We start from the raw sequence: 7,476 nt of genomic DNA, 5'->3' as shown, positions 1-7,476 counted from the left end.
GCATTAACTACCAAATTAACATGCTCCCTGAAATAAACAGTGCATCTGTAATGAACTATTATTTCGTTTGCCACTTAGAACACAAAGAGATGTGTTTTATGAAATGTCTAGGCTTGAGCTAGGCATCTTTCCACTAGCAGACATATTTTCTTGATTAAAGGCTATACCAAAATAGTAGATAAATATTTGCTATTGATGATGATACTTTCTAGCTGAGTATGTTAAAAGAAGGGCTGACCACTTCTGTGTCAGCCTTGTCTCCCCATTAGCTTATTCAGAACCCATGTCATCCCGTGGGGAGTTGGCCAGAGAATGGCTAAGAGCCCATCTTAATGACAAGCCACTACTGGCGGACTCCCAAAAGGCTTTCTACATGCATAGTCTGCAGAGGCCCCAGGCATCTGATCCAGCCAATCCTCAGGCCCACAGGCAAGAGTTTGGCAGCCGCGATGCGGTGATCCAGGCAGCAACCGCAATCAAAACCGAAACCAACGGGAAGAAACGATCCCACAAGCAGAATAGGGAGGTGGTTCCACAAAAGAGTGGTTCAGAACAGAACTCTGCCCAGGGCCATACAGACAAGCATTACCTATGTGATCTCAGTGCCTGAGCGGCCTGTCTCGGTGTTCCCCTGATAAGGCTTCTATCTCCTATTTTTGCCATGCCCAACTCCTCTCATGCTGACTCTGCCCGGCCAATGATCATGTCGAGACCTTTTAATAAGCTCGATGAGTAGGGAGGCTGGGCGCGACAGTGGCTTGGCAATTTTCGGAGCCCTGGGCCACTGCGTACAGAGGCCTGAGCGCCCTGTCGGAGAGACTGCCCGGATAGATGCCTGGCCAGCCCCAAGCTGGGTCAGCCGTCCAAGCAGAGGTGCCGGAAACATGAATGGAGTCTCTTGGCTGTCTCAGCCTCAGTACTGCACCCAGCTGAGCCCCGCCCACAGCTGCGCACCAGTGGCTGGCAGCCCGGAGTGATCTCGGCCAGCGCCACAGGGAGCAGAACTGCCCAGCCGATCTTGCCCAAATTCTTGGCCCATAGAAAACTTTTGCTTTAGGTCCTTCATTAGATTATGCTAAAGTAATTTCAGCAGAAAAGTCCTTTCATAAGGCCACTTCAGCATCGAAATGAACCAGGAATGGCAAAATTACTGGTCAACACCACACATGTATCTGAGAGTATAACTATTTGCATTTTTAATATCATTGTTCTGTCCTTCCAGATGGTTTCCCAAATATTTCCTGCTTAAGCATATAGGTTTTTCAAAAACCTAAACCAATACAACTTTCTGCACCCACCAAGTACAGCTGATGATGCCCTCATAAATGTAATACTAGAAATCTGTAGGAAGTGCATAAGAACTGAACCTGTTTTTGTTGAGAGACTCGTTCTTTTCAAAGTAGCTATCTTTCATTTATCTTCAGGAATATTTATGTCTGTCTCCCAACTGGTCTATAAACTCCATGAGGGCAGGGTTTCTCTCTGGGTTTGCTTACCACTGAAGAGTGCCTAGCACACAGTAAGCACCCAGAAATATTTGTTAATGAGTTGTGGGATATTCAGTTAAAGAACCCAGAGAACTACCACTGATTATAATCACAGATGGAACATAGTTGGTCAGCAGTTATGGTACGCTACACAAGGGCCCACTGCTTAAATCTCTTGTGATTGAACAGCACATCTTCGAATCTTCTGGTTTCATTCTTGTTTTTTTTTTTTTTGTTTTTTTTAAACTCTAGGAATGGGCACATCAGACTGCACCAGGTACTTCAACCTGCTTAAACCATCCTGCTGCTCACCAGGAAGAGCCAGTTCTGTGTCTGTGTGCTCTAAGCAAACAGGCTCCTTACTCCGCCTTGTGCCCTTGGTACATCCTAGGCCGAGCATTTTGGGTGTGGGCATCAGCACTTGCATGAACCAAATTCACTTTGTTCAACCCTTGTTCACTTTGGCCTGGACCCTAATTTCTGAAGGTAGAAACTTGAGGAAACACAACTGCCTTAACATCTCAAGTGGCTGGGGAGTATGAGTATGTGTGAGGAGTTTCCAGGAAAGTCCTGGCTCATGGTCTTTCAGAAAGCCATGTGCTTTCCCTGACAAACTGCTTTGTGCTATACTCAGCAAGGAGCTTCTATCCCCACATGCGCTCCCTTCTTTCTCTCTGCTCCCCAAAATGGTAGGCGTGTTTAGAAATAGACTTTCAGGGAAATTAGAAGTAATGCTTATGTATCTCAGTGTCACTAAAGATAAAATTCGTGTTTATAAAGAAGAATGTCGGTGCCATTCATCGATCTAGAAATAAAGCTGACCGAAGTGAAAAGATTTGGCAAAGGCAAGCAGGAGTGGTTTGCAGGAACAGTTACTTGCTGGGTTATCATCATCCTTACAGAAACAAAAGCTGGAACTTTAACTGGTAAATTAAAATTAAAACTGCTACATAATAGTAGATATGTATACTCACTAGTCTTTCACAAATGATTTTTTTTCTACCATCACATAGAAAAACAGATTTGATGGTGCTACTGTAATACTGTAAAAACAGATACAGACACTAGTTCTTCACTACTTTTCTATTGTACATAATCATCACAAGTCACTAAATTCCATGAAGTTGATTGCTGCAAACTAAGACTACACTCAAATGCATCCTAAAAGATTTAAAAAATACTACAGCAGTCTGTCATTGATATTTTCCTTTTCATATTTTGAGTTATTATCAAAGATATTCATAAAATAAATGATGAAGCTTCATGGGGAGTTCAGTAGGCAATACCCATGGTAAATGGCTGGGAAGTGCCTGGTGAGCCGGGCAGGCCCATGGTTAATAAACTGGGTCTAAATTAAACCTGAGCCTAAAGCTATCTAGTGGACCAATCCAAGCAGAGATGAGAGTTAAACACTAGAACCAAAATACAGGGTAAGACTGATAGTCTTTAAAAATACACAATTAGAAACAACAATGGAAAAACATCCAAATGCTATTGTGACATCAAACAAGATTTAACTCTATATCCCCAAAGGTTGTTTTTTAGAAAGTCTGCATTTTCCAGGTATTCCTCATCTCCATCTTGTCTTAAAAATCACCCTTGGCAGAACAAGTGCTCCTCTGACACATCTTTGGGGCTTATTCCCAAAGAAAAGATGCATAATGACATTATGGGGTGACTATTTGTACTAAACGTATTAATAAAAATGTTTAAAATGACCACAGCAAAGGAACTTGATGCTTAAAGCCAAAACATGACAGAAAATACAAAAAAATTGAAGAAGTGAACATATCAATTTACTTCTGTTTTCTCCACAAAAATCATTAAAATGAAAGTTGGAGGATTTTTGTTTTGTTTTATACATAAACTTACAAGACAAAGAGAACAGAAGACTCAATGGCAACATTTTAGAAGATGTTCAAGATGTTCCTGGGACTGTGAGGTCTCAGGAGATTGTTGCTGTGCACGATGCTACATCATTCTAGAATATCTGCGCTGAGTAACTCTAGTCTATTTAGGGTTTCAACCCAGACCTTGAAACTCATCCTAGTAACATAACATGGATCATAACAATGCCCTCAAAATTCTAAGTAAAAATTATTCCCAATCTACAATTCTATACCCAAACTATCAATTAAATCTAAGAATAGAATAATGACATCTACAGATACTCACAGTATCAAAACAGTTTCCCAATAATAATCATGCCTGACAGTCATCCTACCACCATGTATCCTTTCTCAGGAATCTTCTGAAAGATATGCCCCACCAAAATGAGAAAGAAAAAAAAAATAGGTCCCAGAAAAAAGGAAATCCCTAGGATACCTATGAAGGGAGAGCCCTAGAAGACACCTGTGCAGCAAGTATAGTGAAAATCAGTCCAGACAAATGCGGTAAGAAGCTCTTCAAGAATTTCTTTTAGGATACCTAATGGGTTTGAATGCACTGAGAGAAGGTTACCCGACTGGGAGAAGAGTTTGGCTACAGATTAGCAATAAAATAGAAAACCAAGCCAAAAAAAAAAAAGATATTTTTTTAAATTCAGGAAAATAAGTTCAATAAGGAAAGGAAAAGTAATCATAGTACATAACATAACAAAGCTGTGAATAGCATGTACATTGGTATCATAACAGTGAATACTGATGCAGCCAAAATAAAAGAATAACAATATCAAGAGGATGGAAAGATGGAAGTGTGTGGAGAGGAGAGTGAGGTGGAAAGAAACCTCTTCCGTAATGGAAATTCAGAAGACAATACCTAAAACTGAATAGATATTAAGGGAAAACACAGGCATGGCATTTGGAGGTTTGGAGAGAGAGATATATATATAATCAACTAGAATAGTTGAACCTGGTTGCCTCTGGGTAGGGGTGATATGTAGGATAGAGGGAAAATACTGTTTCAAAGTAAGGTTTACAGAGCTATTTGACCATTTAAAATGTGTAGATATACTTTTACTAAAAATGACTAAATGTACAATAATGAAGGTCCTTGAATTTATTACTATCACAAACATGTTACAATCAGCCAATATATCAACATGTATAGGACAAATGTACACTTACATTAAAAAGAAAACTGAAAGTGGAAAAAAAATGCTGATAATACTTGATTAGGCCCTTGACACATGCTGAACTAGTATTTAAGAAGTCATTTCACCTTCCAGACTCTTGCGTTTCCAGGTTTGTAAAAGGAGTATGCTAAACAGAAGAGATCTAAGATCCCTTGAAATCTGAGTCTACTTAAATGCTGTTCACTGAACACAGTAAATACATCTTTATGGACCAGCTTCTAAATTAAAGTATGCATAGGGTATTCCATTTAAAATGGACCTCTTTTTCAACTGATAATGATAAATGGGTTTTGGTTTTTACTTAGAGGAAGGATATTTAATAAATCAGCCTAAACAACAGAAAAATTCTGTACAATATTAAATAGATTCACTGGATTTTTAATAGTCAACAGTAATTGCACTAAAAATATCAATCACTTTAAGATACATATCAAATGCTGATACAAGAAAATTTGATCATGCCGAACACTGCTCTCTCCTTGCAAAATGAGCCATGTAGGCCACCTAAGATGATGTGGCAGGTATTTCCATTTCCTATACTGGGATGCAGATATAATAGATTCACTTCCCTGCTCTAGGGGGCAGCAAGTCAGGTTAGTTCTATATAACATCCAGCTGTGACCAAACCCCACCCCACAAATGAACTTTTGATTGATTGATGTATAGCCCAGATAGGTGCAGCAACTCTGTAGATCTTCCATTATCCTTTGGAAACAGGTAGACAATGTTATTGCATGTCGAAGATGTTTACAAAATGGTCTGACTGATTCATATGTATCAGTAAACTAAAAAACAAACAAACTAAGCAAAAGCTGTAGGTTATAATTTTTACCCCTCTAAATAAAAATTGGAGAAGTAAGAAATTGCAAATTGCTTTTGACTCATCCACCATAAACCTAATTTATTTAAGACATCTGAAGATGATACAGTGGAATTTGTCATCCTCAAACTCTGGTACCTGACTATAAAAAAAGCCTTAGGTGTCATACTAGATGAAATGGCCCTTAAGTCTGATACAGTATTGGCACATGTAGCAAAATATACACTTATACTCACTGGATGGTTTGTATCAGTGGCTTTCAGCTCAGGGTGACTTTGCCCCTTAGGGAACATTTTTGGTTGGCAAGCTGGGTGGGGAGCTGCTACTGGCATCTAGTGGGTGGAGACCAGAGATGCAACTCAACGGTCCAAAATGCACAGGACAGCCCTCCCCCCAACCCCCACAGCAAAGGATCATCTGGCCCCAAATGTCAATAGTGCCAACATTTGAGAACCCCTCATCTATGTTGATTTTCTTGTTATTAAAAAAAAAAGGACAAAATCCTAGCAAAGGCAGTACGACTGCTCTAGAATATCAGTAAAGGATTTCCATGTATATCACTCAGGTAGAATTCTCAATAACTCATAGCTTTATACTTGTGCTAGGAAGTAAAGGTAAACTGTCAACTCTAGAATATAAAAAAACTTTTTTCACTCTGCTACTGGACAAATTTTTTAAACTTCCCATTAATCAATTTATGAAATTTAACAGTGAAAATTCAATTTCCTCTATTTAAAAAAGTATCCAAAAAAAATTATACTGTCTCCATTTTGAGCTGAAAGCCTAGCACAGAGTTTGGCATCTCAGGAGCTGGATCAATGGCCCCAGACATTTACGTGTTGGCTGGAAACAACAGAGGCCTAAGTTTCAGAGTCAGTAGGTTACACAGGGGCTGAGCCACAACTCAAAGATCCCTTCCTGGGTGGCTGAGGCAGTCCTCCTCTACCCAGTTAAGATACTTCCTTTACTATGTTGTACAACTGGTAGGAGATCAGTCTGCTCAGCTTACATAGAAGTTAGAAAGCCCTCAAAAACTGGCTCTGGTGGCCAGAAGTGGGCTACACAGACTAAAGCAACAGGCTGTCTTTTCCTATAAGGAACAATATCACAGGCCAAGAATAATGAAGAAACAGGACAGACAAACAGTAATAAAACAGACTGCCTATGAAGTCTCTCAGAAGGAGGTGCACTCAGCGCTTGGTAACAGTCCCGAGGGGCTCTTTGGCTGGCTTCTGAAACACTATAGCCCTGCAGTGACCAAGGACTTTCTTCCAGGAATCCAGGATGTGCCCTCAAAAGCAAAAGTAGAAAAGATGCAAAATAAAGCTCTCACCTAAATCCCAAAAGAGGACTAAATCACCTATAATGAAGACTCCAGGTTATACATTAATTCTTTATATCGGGCATATGAGTGTTTGTTATAACTATGTGTTTATACTTTTTTATGTCTAAAATATAATTTAAAATGGCAAAAAAATAAAAAATAAAAATGAAAAGGCTTCAGGAATGTTACACATGAAATAAAGGTACTAAATTTACGCTTAATCCCAAAGAGCAATGGTAATGGTCTCAGCTAAATGCCAAGTGGTAACTATCGACAAAACCAGAACTTAAAAAAAATTGGTGTTTAACGCCACTTACGTATCAGAAGCGGATTGTCACGGCAGATCTCAAAGCAGAACTGTACATGCAGGAAATGAGGAAGATTTATGAGAGACGGGTTTGTTTGCAAACTAACTGAGGGAGAAGAACTCACAGAAAAGCTAGATCAAATAAAAAGCTTCAGCAGTAACACAATGAAACAACACACTCAAACCTGTGTGTACTCGACATGGCAGGCGTGGCTTGCACCAGGCCCTCGCTCATCCCACTGCATGTCTGCATATTCTATTTTCACTTGGCAGTAAACAATGCAGAGCTATTATTTACAAATTATGCCTTTACTATTATTCTCCCAAGCTTTGAAAGTAAGGAAGATGTGTTATTGTTTAAGAGCCAGTTCCGATTTCTCAGGTTAAGGGATAATTACTAGATCTTAGTCAACACCGCTATCTTGGGGGTCCTTGAGCAGCTCAGCAATCTCTGTGCACACCCCC

Source organism: Pteropus medius, unplaced genomic scaffold, assembly GCF_902729225.1.
Source record: "Pteropus medius unplaced genomic scaffold, Ma_sr-lr_union100, whole genome shotgun sequence".
Lineage (NCBI taxonomy): Eukaryota > Metazoa > Chordata > Mammalia > Chiroptera > Pteropodidae > Pteropus > Pteropus medius.
The sequence above is the reverse complement of the archived record's forward strand: the minus strand, read 5'-3'. Positions refer to the sequence as shown.